The 22,998-nt window shown below is 45.2% G+C and overlaps 1 protein-coding gene across 1 annotated transcript in view; it reads right to left on the bottom strand.

The window, feature by feature from the left end:
- ELOVL5 (ELOVL fatty acid elongase 5) overlaps window positions 1-985 on the bottom strand; it is a 70,160-nt gene extending 69,175 nt beyond the window's left edge. Inside the window, exon 1 of the mRNA XM_082848845.1 lies at window positions 882-985. The gene's annotated coding sequence lies outside the window, so the exon portion shown is untranslated. The remainder of the gene's footprint in view (window positions 1-881) is intronic.
- Between the last annotated feature and the right edge of the window lie 22,013 nt (window positions 986-22,998).

Genomic DNA, 22,998 nt, shown 5'->3' on the forward strand with positions numbered 1-22,998 from the left:
ACAGTTTAAAAGAACAAGCCTTGCTCCAGGCACGACTCCCTCCACCCCGAGGCGGGCGTGCAGACAGCGGGGATGGGGTGGGGGCCGAGTCTTATTGCGTGTACACTGTAAAAGAGCCTTTTCCTTGCCACTCGCAGCAGACGCGACCCCAGGGCTTCCCCGGCCGGCCCCGCGCTCAGACTCCAGTTAGGGTCTCCCAGGTGGCTCTCCAGTCCCCTCCCCCGCGCTTCCCCACCGGCCTCCCCGAGGATCCGCGGGCTACAGTTATCTGGTTTTAATAAAAACCGAAGCGTTCCCGGGCTAGCGGGCTCCCACTCCGAGGGGCAGAGGCGGGAGGGTAAGAGAGAAAAGGAAAGGCCAGAGGCGCCGCGCACCGACCCGCGCATTGCGACCCCGTGGCAGCTCTCCCAGCTCCCTCGGGTTTTGTTCTCCCCTGAGGAAGCGCGATCGCTCTCGGGGCTCTTCCCCGGACCTCCGGCCGCGCCTTCATCCCGCCCGGGCGGGCAGACCCGAGAGCAAGAGCCCACCCGCCCTACTTCCCGTCGGCGCGCCGGGTGCGTTCCCGCCGCGCCCGTCAGCGTGCACACCGCCCGCCGACTGCTTCCACCGCCGAACAGGTGAGACAGCATCGCGCGTAAACTCCTGAGACGCCCGCACAGCTCTCACCCCGCCCGCCATCGCGCCCGGGAGCGGGCCAGCGCCCCCGGAGCTGCCGAACTCCTCTGCCACGCGGGCGCAGCGCGGGCCGAGCCGGCAGTCGCTCGTGCGCACCGGGCTCAGGACCCAATGGTGGGTCGCAACCCTCGGTCCCGGCCGCGCGCCGGCGCGGGTGTCATGGCCGAGCGGCGGCCGGGCGAAGTTTCCTGGAGCCGCGCGCTTACCTCTTAGGCCGAGGGTGGCTGCGGCTCCAAGAAGTGGCGAGGCGGCGGCGGCAGCGCCCGGGGCCAGCCGAGCCAGGAGGAGGCGGGAGGGAGTGCCGGGCCAGCAGCAGCCGCCGGGATGGGAAGAGGAAGGCTCCGGGTATCTACAATCTGAACGTGGGCTGACCGTGACGTCACAATGGCGCGGCCAGCCAATCGCCGCCGTGAGGCCGAATCAAGCGCTATGATGTCATGCGGCTCCGGAGCCAATCGCGAGACAATAGAACTTTCGTGATTGTAAATTCCAGAATCCGACGCAGTGGGGAACCGTGGTCTGGGTTGGTCCCCTCCGGTTCACGTGTCTCTGGGCAATTTTATCCCCTTTCTTCCTAATAAGCCTGCGTGGAACGCAGAGCCTGCGCAATAGCACCAGTGAAGTTCCCGATGCCCTGAACTCTGATTCTTTTAGTGCCAGGCGTGGCGAGGTTGTGTGGCCGCGTTTGGACAGCAGAAGCCCACTCTGGTGCAGTCTCCTCGCGGGTTCTGAAAGGGAGCCAGTTCTTCTTGGTTTTGGATGATAGGGTTAAATGCCTGCGGAGATCACCGGCGCGAACAAGATAAGGCAACAACAAAAAAGCGCTCAAAACTGATGCTATAGCTTAACTCCTGGTGGGTAGATTTACCGTGATTTTTCTTAGGGATTCTGATTTTCCCTTAGTGATCACTACCAACTCCGTCTCTTCTCAAGACTTTTTGTAGAAGGAGAAAATGTGGTGGAGTAAGTGACGTCTTTTCAGCTAGACAGGTTTAAGCACATAAGACAAAGTGCTTTGTGCTCAGGGCACAAGTGGAAGATCCTTGCTGTTTTTCATTGATATTTGGATAACTTAAGGCCTTCATCATCCTAGTATCCTATGCTTTCCCCATATCCAGCCCCAGAAATTAAGCCTTTCTCCCAGTGCCCTCTGGCTGTATTTCTATTACCCCATGCCCACGGACCCAACATGGTCAACTGTTTAATGTAGGCAAGTTTATTCATTTACGTATTTACAATGTTTATCATGTGCCAGCCGTTCCAGGACCTCGGCCATTGCCCATTGCCTTAAGAATACAGGTGTACAAACTATATACAAATGAGATAATGTAAACATAAACAAATAACAAGATTTTTAACAGTCGATTGCCATTCAACTCCACAAACACTGACTTCAGTTTGACAGATACTATGCTAGGTGTTAGAAATAAAAAACTGCAAGGATCCCCTCCCCCTGTGAAATGATATAGTCAGGAAACAACCATGCAGAATGGTAAACACTACGATGGAAACCAAGATAAGGAGATTAATGAAGAACTGTCTGTCAAGGGGCGTGTGAAAAGCATATGCCAGAGGCCTAGAAGAGTTGGGCAAATGTATCTCCTTTATTCTTCACTTTTCTGCCCGAAGTTCAAGGCCAGAGCTGGTTCAACTCTTCATCACCCTAACAAGTTCTATCCTTCCAGGTTTTAAAAGTTTCAAATTTAACTTGATATTCCAAAAATCTCCAGTTTTACCCAGACACAATTGTTTTTGCTGTGTTCACCTATCAAAATGTTTTGGCCATACTACCAAAATATCTGTATTTATTTTAAATTATGGACTTATATAACTGTCAAGTCATACATTAAATATTAAATAATTTTTCGTATTTTAAGAGAAAAGTAAACACAGATTTCTATTATTTTATTCCTAGCCTTCAAAGGACGCCTTTTGGGCTTCCCTGGTGGCGCAGTGGTTGAGAGTCCACCTGCCGATGCAGGGGACACGGGTTCGTGCCCTGGTCCGGGAAGATCCCACAGGCCGCGGAGCGGCTGGGCCTGTGAGCCATGGCCGCTGAGCCTGCGCGTCCGGAGCCTGTGCTCCACAACCGGAGAGGCCAGAACAGTGAGGGGCCCGCGTACCGCAAAAAAAAAAAAAAAAAAACAAAGGACGCCTTTTCATATGCCCTTGACAGATATGCCTTAGTTATTGTCTGTGTATCTTGGTTTCCATTAGAGCATTTTTCACTCTGCATTGTAGTTTCCTGACTGTCCCATCTTGTTCAATCCATGGGGTGCTTGTACCTTCACTTTAAAGAGCCCTGGCGTTAGATTGTAAACTCCATTGGAGGGAGAACCATGTTGAATTTTGCTCATTATTTATCCCCAGATCTTACTACAGTCCCTGATATATAATAAGAGCTTAGTAAATATGTTTTGAATAAGTGTGTGAGCTCTTACTCCCCCTCACCATCATCACACTGGTGCTTCCATTTTCTGCTCCAGACCTCCAACCCTCTGTCAGATAGTTATGTCCCAGGACTATTGACTCCTCTCAAACCTAGGTTAGTAAGGTCATGTTCTCATTCTTTACCCATCCAGAGACTTAGGGTTCCCAATACATATATGATTTAGGGAGAAATTTCTGTCCCCCAGACAACTCATCTTAACCCTGCAGTGTAAACTGACTACCATGACTTCGGTATGAGTTACTCCATATGGCAACACCATCGCATTCATGGATAAAGTTGCAAGAAATGACTCTTCAACTTAACTGTGGGTATTTTTTTTCAAAATAGATCAAGAGAATGCCTAGGATTCCATGCCAGGGTTCAAGGAAAGTGTGTTACTGAGTGTCAGAATCAAATTCCTGGCCAGTTGGGTTCTAGACCCTGTGCTGGAGCCATCCCAATCCTTACAACCAGCCTGTCAAAAATGAACCCAAGGGGCTTCCCTGGTGGCGCAGTGGTTGAGAGTCTGCCTGCCGATGCAGGGGACACGGGTTCGTGCCCCGGTCCGGGAAGATCCCACATGCTGCGGAGCGGCTGGGCCCGTGAGCCATGGCCGCTGAGCCTGCACCTCTGGAGCCTGTGCTCAGCAATGGGAGAGGCCACAACAGTGAGAGACCCGTGTACTGCAAAAAAAAAAAAAAAAAAAGAACCCAAGTAGGTGCAGTACACAGCCCTGTAACTCTTACTTGTTTCCCTATAGCAGTGGTCCCCAGCTTTTTGGCACCAGGGACCAGTTTCATGGAAGACAATTTTTCCACAGACCAGGGTAGGAGGTGGGGGTATGATGGTTTCGGGATGATTCAAGCACGTTACATCTATTGTGCACTTTATTTCTATTATTATTACATTGTAATATATAATGAAATAATTATACAACTCACCATGATGCAGAATCAGTGGGAGCCCTGAGCTTGTTTTCAGTTGCCACTCACTGATAGGGTTTTGCTATGAGTCTGCAAGCAATTGATTTATTGTGGTCTCTGTGCAGTCAAACCTCTCTGCTAATGATAATCTGTATTTGCAGCCGCTCCCCAGTGCTGACATCTCCACCTCAGCTCCACCTCAGATCATCAGGCGTTAGATTCTCATAAGGAGCACGCAGCCTAGATCCCTCACATGTGCAGTTCACAGTAGGATTTGCACTCCTATGAGAACCTAATGCCGCTCCTGATTTGACAGGAGGTGGAGCTCAGGCGGTAATGCGAGCGATGGGGAGCGGCTGTAAATGCAGATGAAGCTTCTCTCGCTCACCCACTGCTCACCTCCTTCTGTGTGGCCCGGTTCCTAACAGGCCACAGACTGGTACCAGTCTGTGACCCGGGGGTTGGGGACCCCTGCCCTATGGCATCCATGGTAGTCCCCTGAGAAGTGATTGTTGAATTATCTTCACATAATAGTTAACTATTTTATTTCTTGTCCTCTCCCTCCTCCTGCTTTTCTTTCTTTCTTTTTAAATTCTAGCAGCATTCTCCCTTCTGTGATCCCAGGTCTCCTCCAACCATACACTTCCAACTGTATCAGAAGGTTGCTTCAGTATTAAGAAATATTGGGAGATTTGTTCTATTGTTGTAGCATCTGAAGTTGAATTAAGAAATATGATTGAAAGTTTCATTAGAATGCTGTTCTAATGAGTGCTGTTTGATTTAAAGATGAAATACTACATGTGCTTAGGAGGTATTTGCACAACCCAATGAAACCTCTCTTTTGAGATAAAATACAAGCCTATGTTTGCCTCTGGACATTTGAATGTTGATTAAAATATAAACCAAGTATAAGCTAGTTTATGCTAAGGGTAACACTTTTCAGTCTCTGCCTTTTGTTTTTCCTCCCCGTGATCTTACTTTTTTCTTCTTTTCTAATTTGTGTTTTCTGTTATCTTGTTGCCAGGGGCTCCCATTGGCCTGGCTTGTCTTGCTGGAGAGAGAGAGAGATTAAAAGGCAGTTTTCTTTCCTCCTCAGACCTTGGGGTTTGTTCCATGCTTCCTTTGTTACTTTGCTGCTACTCCTCCTTGTTGCTGGTCAACATGTAACCAGGTTTATCTCTATTCCTGTCCTTGAGTGTTCATCCTAATGGATGTGAGCTACTGAAAGGCACTGCCCATGCCTGTCTACCATGTTGTTTTCCCAATGGCTAGCAGAACCTCTGGTAAATAGCGGATGCTCATAAATATCTACTGAATGAGTGAACAATTTGACCTGTTTCTGGATTCTCTGGTCTTTTCTTCTCCACTTCCTTTTATAGTCTTTAGTACTCTATCTGGGAGCAACTGGGCAATGAAAGGCATCTGTGTCCTCACTTCCCTCTATCTATATTACTTCCTAGGTGTATTATCATCCCCCTTTTATGGCTTTGGATTCCATCTACAATCTGCTGACTCCCAAATGTATCTCTCCAGCCCAAACCTTTCCCCTGAATTCCAGACTTATATACTTAACTGCCTATTAATGACTCCTCCTCTTGGGTGTCTGTCTAAAAGGCATCTCAAACTGAGGATAAAAAGTGAACTCTTGATTTTTTCCCCAAACCTGCTCCCTCTGTGGTGTTCTCAAGGCAAACACCTTAGAGTTATGTTTAACTCCTCTTTCTTTCACATCCTATCTTCATGCATCAGCAAAATCCTGCCTAGTCCATCCTCAGAACATATCTAGAATCTGTTTACTTTTCACCCTCCTTATGACAGCCACTGGTTTAAGTCACTATCAGCTGTCTCCCAGAATTTTGCAATAGTCTCCAACTTGACCTCTACTTCTGTGTTTTCCTCCTACGGTCTATTCACAACCCAGCAGCCTGAGCAATCCTCTTAAAACCAATGCCAGATTAAGTCACTTAAAACAATCTATCAAACTCTTAACTCAGTAAAAGTCAAAACCCTTAAAACAACATATAAGACCTTTGTCATTTCTTGGACCTTCTAAAGCTACTCTGTCTTCCACCTGCAACGGCCTCCTTCTTATTCCTTGAGCACACTAAGCACTAGAATTGCCTTAGGGCCTTTGCACTTACTCTCCCCCATGCCTAGAATAATCTAACCCAGAAATCTCCAAGGCTTATACCCTTGTTTCACTCTGATCTCTATAAATGTCATCTTTTGGAGAGTTCTCCTTGATCACTGTCTACATTTGTAACATCTCCCTCCTTGCCTTCCTTTTACTCTGCTTTATTTTTCTCCTTAGCACTTGTCACTGTCAGACATACTAGAGATTCACTTTAAAATTATTTATTTATTTAGTTGGCTGTTCTGGGTCTTAGTTGTGGCACGTGGGATCTTTGTTGCCGCGTGCGGGATCTTTAGTTGGGGCATGAGGGCTCTTAGTTGCGGCATGCATGCGGGATCTAGTTCCCCGACCAGGGATCAAACCCAGGCCCCCTGCTTTGGAAGCATGAAGTCTTAACCACTGTACCACCAGGGAAGTCCCTATAGGCTCACTTTTAATCTTTGTTTATTCTCATCCCCCTGTTAACTCACCGAGGGCACAGACTGTTCTGTTCACCACTACTTGAAACCCCAGCACCTGGAACATTGCCTGGCACCTGGTAGGAGCTCAGTCAGTACTTATTAAATGGATAAATTAATGAACAAATGAATGGAAAATTGAAATGCAGATCAGTAAGATATGCTTTTACTAGGAACCCCTTGGCCAAAAATTAAGTCTAAGAGAAAGAAAATAACAACTATAATAATTTAAAAAATTACTATCGATGGGTAATATTTTTCTGTTCCCCATTAATGATAGTTTTTCCTGCCACCTTTCTGAAATGTTAAAATCTGAAAAGTTAACACACTCCAAGAGAATACTTAACCTTTTTAAAGTGCTATAAAAGAAGAAAGACTATAATTATGGTTACGATGAAAAAGACATCCATTGTCTTAAATTGGTATGAATTCGGGATGTCTTACTCTTCTATAAATGCATCAGTTACCTTTTTTTAAAAATTAATTAATTTGTTTTTGGCTGTGTTGGGTCTTCGTTGCTGCGTGCGGGCTTTCTCTAGTTGAGTGGGTGCTACTCTTCCTTGTGGTTCTCGGGCTTCTCATTGCAGTGGCTCCTCTTGTTGCAGAGCACAGGTTCTAGGTGCGCGGGCTTCAGTAGTTGTGGCAGGCGGGCTCAGTAGTTGTGGCTCGCGGGCTCTAGAGCACAGGCTCAGTAGTTGTGGTGCACGGGCTTAGTTGCTCCGTGGCATGTGGGGTCTTCTCGGACCAGGGCTCGAACCCATGTCCCCTGCACTGGCAGGTGGATTCTTAACCACTGCGCCACCTGGGAAGTCCTGCATCAGTTATCTTGAATATCAAGCACTTTCTCTTGAAATAGAGACTGTTACATTTATTTAGATGATAAGTCAAATTTGGCACCAGTTCTTTTTCTTTTTACTACTTATAAATTTCTAAAGCCTTTCCCAATACACTCTCCTTTTATCCTTTCAGCACCATAATGAGATGAGAAAATTGAGCCACAGAAGGGTTAAGTGACATCGCAAGGCTGCAAAGCCAGTAAGTGAAGAATTAAGATTGAATTCAGGTCTCAGTCCTCAACCTCTTTACAGGCTGAGCTTTGTCAAAGATAAGATCTTAAATCAGGAGAGCTTCTCAATGTGTCTTTTACTTTGCTGGTTATCGAAAGAGAAATTTCTCAATTGATATATTTCATTCTATAACATACGAAGGAGCTAAAGAATTCTAGGAAGTAGACAAAAGCAGATGATAACCAAAATTCTGGCTAAAAGCTATGTGCAACTGGCAAAGAGTAGTGACATGGTTCTGTTGTTAAGAACATGCTTGTGTGGACTACGTCCTGGTCGAGCAGTGTGTTCTATAAGTGCTCTGGATGATTTTGGAGTTGGTGATATAGCACAGAATATGCTTTGCCCTAATGCTGTTATTTATGAAACAAGTTTTCCAAATATTAGCCATAATTGGTTTAATTATTCTAGGTTATGTGATGTATTAGTTATATGCATAACGTGTCATAAAACGCCTTGCCTTTGTACACCTGCAATTTATTTTATTTTATTTATGTTTGGCTGTGTTGGGTCTTCATTGCTGTGCGCAGGCTTTCTCCAGTCGAGGCGAGCGGTGGCTCGCAGTGCGCAGGCCTCTCATTGTGGTGGCTTCTCTTGTTGTGGAGCGCGGGCTTGAGGTGCACGGGCTTCAGTACTTGTGGCTCATGGGCTCTAGAGCAGAGGCTCAGTAGTTGTGGTGCACGGGCTTAGTTGCTCCACGGCACGTGGGATCTTCCCAGACTAGGGCTTGAACTCGTGTCCCTTGCATTGGCAGGCGGATTCTTAACCACTGAACCACCAGGGAAGCCCTGTACACCTGCAATATTAGACATTCTATATTACATGTCAAAAACTGGCGGTGCCATTTCTTTTCACAATCTCAAATTCCCTCTTTGCTGAAAGTAAATGTGGCATCTTAAGTGTCAAGTGAAATCTACAAGTGTATGTTGCAGTTCTATTATTTCTGCAAACTATTGCTTGGCATGTGTTGGTGAAGCACATTTATTTTTTTTGAAATTCATATATTCCCTGATGTCAGGTTCACTCAGTCAATTCTCTTTCAGGTTTAATAGCTTTATAGTATTGTCTTCCAATCTGAATGATTAAATAATGCACTGCCCTCCATCAGATGTATTTCAACAGAATGGACGCAGGTATACAACTTAAAAAGCTGTCAGATATCGCACGCTTCCACTGCAGGGGGCAGGGGTTCGATCCCTGGTCCAGGAACTAGGATCCCACATGCTGCATGTGCGGCCAGAAAAACAAAAGAAACAAAAAACAAAAACTGGGGCTTCCCTGGTGGCGCAGTGGTTAAGAATCTGCCTGCCAATGCAGGGGACACGGGTTCGAGCCCTGGTTTGGGAGGATCCCACATGCCGCGGAGCAACTAAACCCGTGAGCCACAACTACTGAGCCTGCGCGTCTGGAGCCTGTGCTCCACAACAAGAGAGGCCACGACAGTGAGAGGCCCGCGCATAGCGATGAAGAGTAGCCCCGCTCACCGCAACTGGAGAAAGCCCTTGCACAGAAACGAAGACCCAACACAGCCAAAAATAAATATAAATAAATTAATTAAAAAAAAACCTGTCAGATACCCTATACACATAAAATTGTTTAAAGTCTAGCAAATTAAAAGTACAATAATATGTTATTACTTGTGCATTTTGCTAATCAGGAAGATTAACTTCTACATAGTCTTTTGTTGTTGTTGTTGTTGTTGTTTGTTTGTTTTTGCGGTACGCGGGCCTCTCACTGTTGTGGCCTCTCACGTTGCGGAGCACAGCCTCCGGACGCGCAGACTCAGCGGCCACGGCTCACGGGCCCAGCCGCTCCGCGGCCTGTGGGATCTTCCCGGACCGGGGCACGAACCCATTGGCAGGTGGACTCTCAACCACTGCGCCACCAGGGAAGCCCCCAGTCTTTTTTTGTTTTTTTAGAAAATGTTGGTGGTAGGAGTTTATTAATTAATTAATTTATTTTTGCTGTGTTGCATCTTTGTTTCTGGGCGAGGGCTTTAGTTGTGGCAAGCGGGGGCCACTCTTCATCACGGTGCGCGGGCCTCTATCGCGGCGTCTCTTGTTGCGGAGCACAGGCTCCAGACACGCAGGCTCAGGAGTTGTGGCTCACGGGCCTATTTGCTCTGCGTCGTGTCGGATCCTCCTAGACCAGGACTCGAACCCGTGTCCCCTGCATTAGCAGGCAGATTCTCAACCACTGTGCCACCAGGGAAGCCCTCTACATAGTCTTAATTTATATGTTGTCTTTTCATTTTTCTCTCCACCTCCTCCTACCCTTTTTACTTTCTGAATGTAACCTAGAACAGAATGTTTCTTTCCTATTCTCCCTGTAACCAGAGCACTCTGTACAGGCCTTTGTTTTATCACTTGTGATATTAATGTTGTAATTATTTGCTTTTCTCTTCCCCAACTCAAGGCTGGAAGATGTGTCATTTATCTTTGTTCCTCTAGCATTATGCTATACCAGATACATAGTAGGCATTCAATGAATGTTTATTGAATCAGATTTTCAAAAACCATTTACTTTCTTCATAAGGACGGCAAATAAAACATAGTAGGCTGTTTCAGGATATGCATGAAAGGCTTTTGGAGCCCCAAGTTTATTTCAGCAGTTTAATGTTCTTTAATAATGCAGTAGGCAGCTTCTGAAAGTGCCACCAATGATCTCTGGCACCTGATCTTCATGTCCATGGATTAGACCTGGTAACTTGCTCCTAATAGATAGAAAGAACATGGCAGAAATCATGGGAAAAAAATGAGGGAATGACATTTACAAGATTAGGTAGAAAAGAAGTGACTTCTATCTTATTGGCTCTCTCCATATAGCTTCTTGACTTGCATGCTTTGATGAAGCAAGGTTCCATGTTGGAGGGGCTCACATAACAAGAAACTAAGGGTGGCTTCTTGCCAATAGACTGCTAGGAACTGAGGTCCTCAATATGACAGCCTACAAGGAACAGAATCCTGCCAAGAAAGTGGATCCTTACCCAGTGCAGCCTTGAAATGACTACAGGCCCAGTGGGCATCTTGACTGTAGTCCATGAGAAACCCTGGAGCAGAGAACCCACCTAAGTAAGTGATGCCCCGATTCCTCACCTACAGAAGCTTTGAGTTAAAAATGTTGTGGCGGCCTTCCCTGGTGGCGCAGTGGTTAACAATCCGCCTGCCAATGCAGGGGACACGGGTTCGAGCCCTGGTCCAGGAAGATCTCACATGCCGCGGAGCAACTAAGCCCGTGCGCCACAACTACTAAGCCTGCGCTTTAGAGCCTGCGTGCCACAACTACTGAAGCCCACGCACCTGGAGCCCGTGCTCCGCAACAAGAGAAGCCACCGCAATGAGAAGCCCACGCACTGCAAGGAAGAGTGGCCCCTGCTCTCCGCAACCAGAGAAAAGCCTGCGCACAGCAGCGAAGGCCCAATGCAGCCAAAAAATAAAATAAATTTATATAAGAAAAAGGGTCTTCCCTGGTGGCACAGTGGTTAAGAATCTGCCTGCCAATGCAGGAGACACGGGTTTGAGCCCTGGTCCAGGAAGATCCCACATGCCGCGGAGCAACTAAGCCCGTGCGCCACAACTACTGAGCCTGTGCTCTAGAGCCTGTGCTCCACAACAAGAGAAGCCACCGCGATGAGAAGCCCGTGCACGGCAATGAAGAGTAGCTCTCGCTAGCCGCAACTAGAGAAAAACCCCGCGCACAGCAACGAAGACCCAACGCAGCCAAAAATAAATAATTAAAAAAAAGAAGTCACTAAGCTCTGAAAGTGTGAAAACCTGGGAAGTTGCGTTCTGGTTAAATAAATTAAGAAAAATTCCCAAAGACTAGGGATAAAGGGTGCTACAGTGAGTGTATAGGAGAAGCACAAAAAAGACAAAATGAATATTCAGGAAACATTCATGAATAGTCTATTCACTTCTTAAATTTACCTGGGCACCTAGCCGGGTATCTGCAAGTCAGTTAATGCTACGTTGATATTTCCTGAATGTTCTTTGGGGACCTGGTGTGTGCCAGGAATTGAGATAATAAAACTACAATACTTGGTAAAAAAGTGATGTACCTTAAGAAGTGCAGAAAAAGGTGCCCCAGGAATTCAGGTATTGGAGAGGATGAGAAAAGGGTTTCGAGGCAGCAGGGCCTTTGCAAAGGCTATACCCTCCACTTAAAACTGCCCACCTCCCCTTTTCCAGGTCTCAACTTAAAAGTCACCTTTTCAGATAGGTCTCCCCTATTACCCCGGCTAAAATCAGTTCCTCACCTCCTTTCCCTCAGCCACTAGTTTACGCTCAATTCACAGCACTTGACACAATCTGCGACTGTTTCGCTTGCTATTTTTATCCCTACCTTCCCAATTAGGCTTTAGACTTCGTGATGGCAGAAACAAGTCCGCCTTGTTCACTGGGGTGTGCCAGGCATAAAGTATGCGCTCAACAGATATTTGCTGGATGACCCAATGTAAAATGCGAAGTCAAAAAAGGGTGCTGGTCGAGGGATGGAAAAAAGCTGCGTGTCCGGACACGGATTCCTGTCATAGCTCGTCCTCCGAAGAGCTCCGGGCCATCTTTGCACCAACAGGCTCCGAGAGCCCAGGAGGGATCCTCATGGGGTGGGGACGCCCTTTGCGCCGGCCAGAGGGGCGGGCGCGGCTTTTCCTCCCCCACTCCAACCTCCCGCGCCCGAGTCTGGACCTCAACACCTCCGGGGCCCCCATCACTTCCGGGCCCTACAGCCACGCCGGGCCCTGGGACCACAGCCCGCCCCCCGGACCCCTCCTCCACTCTCAGGGCGTGGGGACCGTTAACCGCCTGCGGCGCAGGGCGGTGCCACTCCGGCCCCGCGCCCGGCCGCGCTCCACCACCCGGCGCCCTCCGCGGCCCCGCCCCGCTCCCCCGCTGCGGTCACCCCATTCATCCAGCGGCCGTGCCCGCCAATCACCGCGCACCCACAGCTCCGCATCTGGCGATGGGGCGGGGCCGCGCCGGGCACACGCTCATCCCTTCCTGGCCCCGGGCTCGGGCCCGGCCTGGGTCAGTCCCGGGCAGTGACCTGCCTCGGCCTCGCGCTGACCCGGCGTGCACTTGGGTGAGGGTGGGGAGACGCCGGGCGAGGGGTCGGAGAGCTGTGCGGGCCGGACGGAGGAGTCCTGGGATCTGAGGGTGGTCGGGAAGAATGGAAAGTGGTCTTGACTACAGTGGTCCCACTCCCCTCGGACCTAGAGCCCAGAGCATCCAGATTGGCGCGTAGGAAGCTCCCGGTCCCGAGCCGCGCCCTGGGTGGAACTGGGTGGGGCAGGAGAAAAGGGGAAGAGGAAGCAGCAGGAAAATGTGGCTCTGGACAGCTCAGCCCAAGTGCGATGCTAGGGAAGGGCAGTGGAGAGAAGCCTGAAGTCCTTACTCATCTCTCGCAGTCATCTTTTATAATCCGGGAATTACCCCGCAGTGGTAGACTTTGTTAATGCTTGTCCAGGCTGCCGAGGGTGGGGATAAAACAAAAGGCTGCTTCTGTAGAGGTAAAATTATATTTACGCTTTGTATCTTCAAAAATTGTGTGATATTGAAAATATCTGTCCCACTATGTTTCATAAATGGGCTTTTGTTTTTTCTTCTGAGCTATCTACCATAATGTCTTATTCATCAGGAAGGATTAAGAGGAAACCTAGTGGCTTTTCTGTTGATGGCAGAGGTCACTCCCTTCTTCCTCCCCCTCCCTTCTGCCCCCTCCCCAAACCGTAAGGCACAGAAAACAGTTTGACCGCAAACTGCTGCTAGATATTTTCACTTCTCACCTAGTCCCCCTAACCAGTCTGTAGTAATAGGTATTATCACCTGCTTTAGATGTCAAAACAGGTTCAGAGATTAATCTGGCCAAGATCACAGTTTGTGTATCGCAGAGTTTGGGCCCTTTCCACACTGCTTACCCCCGATCATGGAATCCACAATAAATGGAAGGTAGAAAGGAATCTAATGCTTTTGGCACCCTTAGCTAAGGACGGTGCATCTAGCCCAGTGTGCAAGCACTTCTTGGAGATGGGTTTGTATTTCTTGAGAACTCTGTCAAGTACATAGTTTTCATGCCAGAACTTTGAAGGGTAGAAGGAGAGTTCCTTGAAGCTCTGAAATGCTAGGTCACATATGGGCTGATGTCTTTTGTAACCCTAGCCTGACCTGAAACAAAACCCCTTTTTGTAATTAAGTATTGCCTGCCGGGATGCTGGAGGGCTGCCCAGGTCTTGTTCAGGGACTTCATTCTTTGTGGCAAGCAGAGTACAGAAAAGTTGGATCAAAGAGTTAATTAGGTCACAGAATGCTTTTTGGAAGGAGAAAGTAGCAAACTATGATTAGACTTTGACCTCAATCCAATTTAACAGATTGACTGGGTCTGTCTGCTCCATACTCCAGGCTGTGGACACACAAAGATGGGTGAGAAGCTTTTCCACCTGCTGGAAAAGATTACAGTTAGGGTGAGGTGCATTAGTGACCTGAGTGTATGAATAACAGTGAAGGAAGGCAGTACTTACAATGACAGTAGATAAATACAAGCTAAGAATTATGGTTCAGCTTTGACCAAGCAGCGTAGGTCAAAAGGCTGAGGAAGGAAAGAAGGGCCCTTTTAAGAGCCAAGCTGCAGAGTCAGGACTTTTCTTCACCAGTCAAAGTGGCCTTTAAAAGAAATGCCAGCCCAACATTCTTAACTGTTCTTTAATAGCTTTCCTGTTGCATTTGGTACAAAATCCCAAATCCTTACTATGATATAAAAACCTGCCTAAGCTGGGTCCTGCTTACCTGCCCAGCCTCCCCACTGTCTACACTGAGTCCTGCTTATGTACCCATTTGCGGCCCGGCTGTCTACACTTGCACCATTCTACTCATCTCTGTTTCTCAGAGACGAAACTTTTTCTCACCCCAGGCCTTTCACACGTGCTGACCCTCTGCCTGTCACTTTACTACCCTGTTCCTCTTCTATACCCCGTTCCCCAGCTCATCTGTCCTTCCTTCTCAGCTTCAAGTTGCTTCCTCTGAGAAGCTTCTCTTCTACATAAAGCCCACTATTATAACTCCCATCAGATCTTTTTTTTCTCCAGGTACTTATCAAAAATTTTAAGATATTGTTATTCATGTGATTCTGTTTGACATCTGCTTGTCCTGTCATCACACCCTTTTTTTCCATAAGGTTTATAACTATAAATATGTGTGTGTATATATATATATGTATATGTATATGTATTTATGCAATCACTTGTTTTTAATGTCTGCTGGCCCCACCTGGTTTGGGGCTCCATGCATAGATGTGTTTCCCGTTATATCCAGTGGTTAGCACATTGTCAGGGCTCAATAAATATTTCTCGAGTTAATGATCAGGATCAGTTGTTGGGAAATAGTGGGAGGCAGGCTGAGTAAGGGAGGATGGAGTGGATTGTATAGCACCAAAAAGAGGCGTTTCTACTCAGTTGGTTAGACCTGCACTCTTCAGTATGGGAGCCACTGGCCACACGCGGGTATTTAGCACTTGAAATGTGACTAAGGAACTGAATTTTAAATTCTATTTAATTTTAATTAATTTACATATTCTAAAGTATATTTGGAACAATGTGGGCATGTGAATCTACTTTTTCAAATATATATTTTATGAAATCTAAAGAGAGATCAATTTTTTGTTGAAAATTTATCATCTGAATTGAGAAGAAATATGCTGGATTTTGAAAACCCCTTACAAAAAAATAATGTAAAAATAATGTAAAGTATCTCATTTTTTCCTACTGATTACATGTTGAAATTGTAATATTTTCGATATATTAGTTTAAGTAAAATATATTTTTAGAATTAGTTTCACTAATTCTGGGATATGCCCAAAGAACTGAAAATGGGGACTCAGACAGATACTTGTATACCAGTGTTCATAGCAGCATTATTCATAATAGCCCAAAGATGGTCACACCCAAATTTCCATCAACAGAGGAATCAATAACCAAAACACGATATATATAATGAAATATTATTCAGCCTTAAAGAGGAATGAAATTCTGACACACACTACTACAGAGATGAACCTTGAAAACATTATGCTAAGTGAAACAAGCCAGCCACAAAAGGACACGTATTATACGATTCCACTTATATGAATAGTCAAATTTATAGAGACAGAAAGTATAATAGAGATTACCGGGGCGCTAGGGGAAGTGGGGGTGGAGAGTTAGTGTTTAATGAATACAGAATTTCTGTTTGGGCTGACGCAAAAGTTCTGGAAATGGATAGTGCTGACGGTTGCACAGCATTGTGCAAGAACTTTAATGCCACTGAATCGTACAGTTAAAAATGGTTAAAATGGTGAATTTTTACCACAATACACTTTTAAAAATTGATTTCACTTATTCCTTTTTACTTTTAAAAAATGTGGCTACCGGGACTTCCCTGGTGGCGCAGTGGTTAAGAATCTGCCTGCCAATGCAGGGGACATGGGTTTGATCCCTGGTCCCGGAAGATCCCACATGCTGCGGAGCAACTAAGCCCATGAGCCACAACTACTGAGCCCGCGCGCCCGCATGCCTAGAGCCCGTGCTCCGCGGCAAAGAGGAGCCACCCGACAAGAAGCCTGCGCACTGCAACAAAGAGTAGCCTCCGCTCGCAGCAACTAGAGAAAGCCTGTGCACAGCAACGAAGACCCAACACAGCCAAAAATAAATAGAACTTTAAAAAATGTGGCTACTAGAAAATTTAAAATTGCATAAGTGGCTTTCTCATTATGTTCTATTGGATGGCACTGGGTTAAACAATTGGGAGCCCTGGGGGTGGATGAGCAAATTTCTGAGATGAAGGTTTCACTAATGTCCCTGGCACCAGGAAGTCTGCTTTACAAGGAGGGTAAGAGGGTAGCAGATAATGATGAACCCAAGAATTTAGGATTTGGTGGAATACGCTCTGTATAAAAAGGCATATGGGGAAAAGCCTGGGGGGTGGGGAGGGACACACAGTAGGATTTAATCTGGGAAGGGCTTTCTTTGTGGCTGAAGTGAGAACCTTCTAGAGATAGTGTTATCTCTACTGTAATGGGATAAGTTGGCAGTAAGCCCAGCATGATGTTCCTTAATTGTTGTGGGATCACATGAGTACTGTGTGTGAAGAGCTTTCTAATCTGAGGCTAGAGGCGCAGGTGGGGTGAGAGACACAGGTGAGGCGCAGGTGAAGTTAATCACAGGTATCAGATTTTTCCATTGTGATCAGGGTGATGCTTTCCATCTGCTCTGGCTTCTGCAGAGATGCTCGAGCTTTGGGGCTATTTCTACGAGTGCCGCATATTTGATGAGAAGATGAGAAACTGTGAGAAGTTTCATTTGTTATGACTCCCTGATACCTCAAGTATAGAAACCCACTCTTCCAAAATTGCACTGTCACCAGTTGAAGAATGTTGTTCTTGGAGAATGGTTGTCTTCATGTGTCCAACATTGTCCTACTTGTGAGGTTTTCAACCACCCAGAAGACAGGCAAGTACTGACCCAAACTTAGAATGTGCACTGTGCCCAAGGATAAAAGGTATGGGAGAAGGTGGCAAGACAGCGGTCGGAGACTAATTCAGCTGTTCCACGTTTTCTGATGCTCAGAGAAGCCAGTGGGAGATACAAGATCCAGAACTGATGCAGGGCTGAACTTGTGGATTCTCAGGGATTTGAGCCTGGCCCCAACACATCCTTACAGCCTTCCACACAGTTTAGGAAACAGCCCAGCTCTTTGGGCTTGCCGCAGATTAAGAATGGCCATCACTGAGGTTGGACACGAGGTCCAGCTCGGTAGGCATCTCCAGAAATAAAATTTCACCTGGGTTGGGCTGAAGCTGACTCTGACCCTGGGAATATAAGGGGGGAAAACCAAGCTCACTGGGGTAAAAAATCTATACACCTAGAATATGAATTCAGTACTTTATAAAACAAGGCAGGGTCAGTCTCTGCCCAAATGAAATGAAGCATAATAGAACTGCTAAAAAGTTTGTACCAGCTAAGTGTTTAACCTATGTATCTATTTATATTTATTGCTGTTTTTTGATTAGTGTAGTTTAGTTCTTTTTAAAGATCTCTGTGAGACCTAAGATTATATCCTGGTCTGACCATTCCAATAGTTATCAAAAGTCAGTCCCTGGACCAACTGTCTCCAGCATTGTTGCTGGTATGGGGTGAAGGACTATATTTTTAATACCATCCAAATTTACATATCCTAACCCCAGTGAAAATAGTGTCTTTGATGGACTTTACCCTTAACTCCTATTGTAATGGCCAAATCATGGCTAGGACTTCGCATTATGTTTTTAGATATCATAAGTAATTGAGTTTCTAGTGTGAATTATTCCATTTTGTCAGTTCTGAAAAGAAAGCTCTATTTCTGTCCTCCACTATATTTAAGACATTCCATGGCTATGTTTGCTCTTGACCAAGTAAGAATTAGAGGTAGTTATCTGAAAATAGAGGAGGATCTGCTTTGGCCTTAATCTCTTAAGTAACAATTGGTTTAACTTAACTTGGTAATGATTGTAGCATCCATCAATTCCCACTTCAATGAGAAATGTGATCATAACACAGGTTCCCAGGGAAATGAAAAGGCATGGGGAAGAAGTACTCATCTATTAAATGCTTCGATTGTCTGAGATTAACTATACAGATATGGCTCCAAACAGGAGACTATGAAAAATCACTATTTTATAAATTAGCAAGTTTCTTGACTCATTTCTTCTTATCTGTAATGCCAGAGAATGCATTTCAGCTACAGATGCTAAGGGATTAAGAGATAATCTAAACCTTTTATTCTAGCAATAACTATGTCATATACATGTCTTGGTTCTTTAATCTTTTGGATGGTTCTGAGAAAGCCCCAGTGGTATTAAATGTAACGTGATTATAGTGTCTGCACACTAAGTCGTCCTGGTGTGGACATTTCTGGGTTCCAAATTTGTGGTAGAAGTTACTGTAGTTGTTGGTTTTTATGAGAGAGGTTAATGGTTATGGTTCTGTGCGTTTCTTGTGCCTTTGTTTGTTGACAAGTCTAAGCTATCTTCCTAAAGTCATGTAAGTATTTACGTACTAACATTAATTAGCACGTTAATGGGAAAGGCAGAAGCCATCGTTTTTTGGCTGTTTCTGTTTTCTAAAGTGTTCATAAATTCCCAAATCCACATATTGGTTTTAACGAGTACAGATTTTAAAATCAGCTAAGCAACAGCCCTCAAAATAAAAGGAAGACAATAATTAACTCTCAGTTATTCTAGATTAACAAATCAAATTGTTCTTTAAAATTGATCTTTTCCCTCGTCAACTTGAACATACAACTTTTACACAGTTGTGCAATTTTGGTTCTGCTTTTTTTAATATTTATTTATTTAGGCTGCACCAGGGCTTAGTTGTGGCATGCGGACTCTTAGTTGCAGCACATGGACTCTTAGTTGCAGCATGCATGCAGGATCTAGTTCCCCAACGAAGAATCGAACCCGGGTCCTCTGCATTGGGAGCGTGGAGTCTTACCCACTGGACCACCAGAGAAGTCCCTGATTTTGCTTTTCCTTAACCTCCTAGTTAATTATAGTGTTTTTCTATTGCTACATTTTTTTTTATAAAATGTCCATTAAATGACGGTACCACAGCCATTGCCTACACCATTGGTGCTCAATGCAAATTTCTAGGCATTGAACCAAACCTACTGAATTCAAAATACAGTTGACCCTTGAACAATGGGCATGTTAGGGGCACTGATGCCCCGTAGTCCAAAATCCGAGTGTAACTTTACAGTGGGCCCTCTGTATCCGAGCTTCCTCTTCATCCTCGGATTCAACCAACCTCGGATGGGCAGTACTATAGTATTTACTATTGAAAAAAATCTGCATATAAGTGGACCCGTGCAGTTCAAACCTGTGTTGTTTGAGGGTCAACTGCACTGGGGGGTGAGCTCAAGAACCTCATTATACATTTTGCTTTACCAAAAGCAGCCATCCTGAGGTTAGAGGACAGCAGGGCCTTTAGAGCTCTGCTACAGCTGGAGAGGAAAGTCATTCTTTTCCACTGTTGTAAATTAATGTTGCAATAAATATCTTTGTGAACATATTTTTTTCCTTCTTTGAATAATTCTCTTATTTTTGGTATATCATATTGAACCAAAAGTATGCATACTTTTTTTAATCTCTCCTGACTTTCTTATATTCTTTCCCCACATTAATTAATCAATAAACATTTCCAACAGCAGTAAACCCGATTTTAGCTACCTGTTGAATTCTAAATGTGAGACAGCCAATAGTTTAAATCTAAGGAGGTTAGTGGATATAAGACAAAATTCTTCCATACTCTACCTGGTTGACTAACTAGTTTAGGGAAGAAGGCAGCCACACATGGGGAACTGATCAGTGGTAATAGTATTAACTAATGTTCGTGAACATTCTCATACTTAGAGAGCAAGTTCACATCCATTATCTGATTAGTTTCTCTCAACCCTGTGAAGTAGGTTGATTATTCTCATTATTTTTGAGGAGGTCAACACAAAGTTGCTAAGCAATTTCCCCAAAGAAGCTATTCATTTTCTGAATGTGCAAAGTTTTCTGCCTTTTCTCTTCTGTGCTGCCTCACATCATACGCTGCGATCTGTTTATTGGTGACATCCTATTCTTTTGTGTGTGTGTGTGTGTGATGATTTTTTTTTTTTTTTTTTTTTGCGGTACGCGGGCCTCTCACTGTTGTGTCCTCTCCGGTTGCAGAGCACAGGCTCCGGACGCGCAGGCTCAGCGGCCATGGCTCACGGGCCCAGCCGCTCCGCGGCATGTGGGATCTTCCCGGTCCGGGGCACGAGCTCGTGTCTCCTGCATCGGCAGGCGGACTCTCAACCACTGCGCCATCAGGGAAGCCCAGTGTGTGATGATTTTTAAAAAAAATTTTATTGGAGTATAGTTGATTTACAATGTTGTGTTAGTTTCAGGTTTTCAGCAAAGTGAATCAGTTATACATATACATATATCCACTCTTTTAGATTCTTTTCCCATATAGGCCATTACAGAGTATTGAGTAGAGTTCCCTGTGCTATACAGTAGGTCCTTATTAGTTATCTGTTTTATATATAGTAGTGGGTATATGTCAATACCGATCTCCCAATTTACATATTTTTACTATAATGTGCAGAGAGGTTTTCTTCTTTATCTCTAATTTTATTTCTGTTTTTAAAATTAGACAATTGCAATCAGTTCAATTAAAAAAAAGATATTAAGCAACAATTAGTTGCAAGGAATGGTACTGGCTTCTGCAAGGAATACAAAGGTGAGAGGGCACAGCCCTGCGCCTCTTGGAACTTTCATGTAGGAAATGTCAACGGCATACTTCAGACAAGAAGGGCCCAGGGACTGCAGAGGGTTTAGTCAACTTTTTTCTCTGATGGTTGGGGAGACCACGGTCAAACATTAAAACTCCCCACCTGAGTTATTCCGAATAGTCCCCCTGTGCTGGTCGCCTTCTCTGGGCTATAAGCTCTTCATGGGCAGGGCCTGGCTTCCTTTGCCCATTTCCATCCCCATTGTCCGTGCACTGCCAGGTACAGACTGGGCACACACGAAATGCCTCTTTGTCCTCAATTTCTTCCATACTGAATATGCCTCCTGATATATTTCCTCATTCAACAGGTATTTATTTAGTTTCTACTATGTGGTAGGCACTGCTTGAGGCTCTTGGGAGATCAGGGAACAAAACAGACAAAAAGCCCTTCCCTTCCAGAGTCAAAATGTATCATCACCTTTTTGCTTTCCAGGAGTTTGACACCCATATGGTATATGGTGCAGGGATGATGTTGAGTGTCTCTGCTTATAGCTTCAGTTCTTCTGTCCTCTTATTGCAAAAGAAATGCGTGACCTCTAATAGCTAAAGAAATTTCAGGTACCTCCCTTTTACCTGTTTCTGTTAAACTTGAGTCTGCATAAATCTGAGCTTCAGAAGAATTTTTGAAATTTTAGGGAAATAATTAGGCAACAGAGAGTGAAGAAAGTGTGTAAAATTTGGGGAGCAGGTCACTGACCCATGTGGCCAGAGTTGTGGGCCTTGTGGAGCTGAAAGCTGGAAATTTAGGCCTGGCTTGAGATCAGAGTAGAGGGCGTCGGGAGAAGCCATTTAGGTTTTGGGTACCTGAGAGTGTTTTGAGGTTTTTGAGGGAGAAAAATAAGATTTTACCTGAGGTAGGAAGGTTACCTTGGCAGTGGTGAGAAGGATTTGCCAGATGGGAATAAGAGAAATCAGGAGCGGCTTACACAGAGACTGTTATGAAATAATGGACCTATAGTCAGACAGAGAAGAGAGGGGAGAGACTGCAAAAGGAGAGAATTCATGAGGACGGGCATCTGGGACATGGTTGGTGACATTCATTATCTGAAATTCAGGGCAATAAGCAGGCTTTTGAGTGATGGATTTGAGTGATATAATGAATGCAATTTTGGATATTTTGTACCAATTATCTAGGACAGTACAACTCCTATCATTTATGCCAAGTAATTACATTTAATTCAGCTCAACACATATTTCCAGAGTTCCTACCACTTGTAAAGTGTTAGAGATCATACAAAGACAAATAAGACAAATCTTGCCTTAAATGACTTTCACCCAGATGAAGGAAATAACTACAAACAATAATAAAAGGTAAAATACAATATTTCATAAGAGGGGTACAGAAGCCATCAAAACCTGAAGAAGGAAAAGCCTATAATCCTTTAGGGGCAAGCTCTAATGGCTAGAATAGGATGGACTAGGAAAATACGTTTTTAATTTAAAGACATTTGTTGGGACTTCCCTGGTGGCGCAGTGGTTAAGAATCTGCAGGGGACACGGGTTTGAGCCCTGGTCCGGGAAGATCCCACATGCCGTGGAGCAACTAAGCCCATGCGCCACAACTACTGAGCCCGCGTGCCGCAACTACTGGAGCCCGCGCACCTAGAGCCTGTGCCCTGCAACAAGAGAAGCCACTGCAATGAGAAGCCCGCGCACCGCAACGAAGAGTAGCCCCCGCTCGCCGCAACTAGAGAAAGCCCACGCGCAGCAACGAAGACCGAGCACAGCCAAAAAAAAAAAAAAAATTATATAAAAAAAAGACATTTATTTCTTAAATGCTAAAAATATCTATCGAAATCATCAAACGCAGACACATCTAATAAATGTTGACTCAGTGTGCACTTGAGTATAACGAATATAGAACGAAAATCTTAGTGAATTCCCTCCAAGGGAATGGCATGAGCTCTGTGGGTGAAAATTCATGCCTAAAAACAGCTAAGAAAAAGAGATTGGCAAAGACAATTTGGGATATTTTGACATACTATAGACTAT

The sequence above is a fragment of the Leucopleurus acutus genome (genome assembly GCF_964270905.1).
Source record: "Leucopleurus acutus genome assembly, chromosome: 10".
Taxonomy (NCBI): Eukaryota; Metazoa; Chordata; class Mammalia; order Artiodactyla; family Delphinidae; genus Leucopleurus; species Leucopleurus acutus.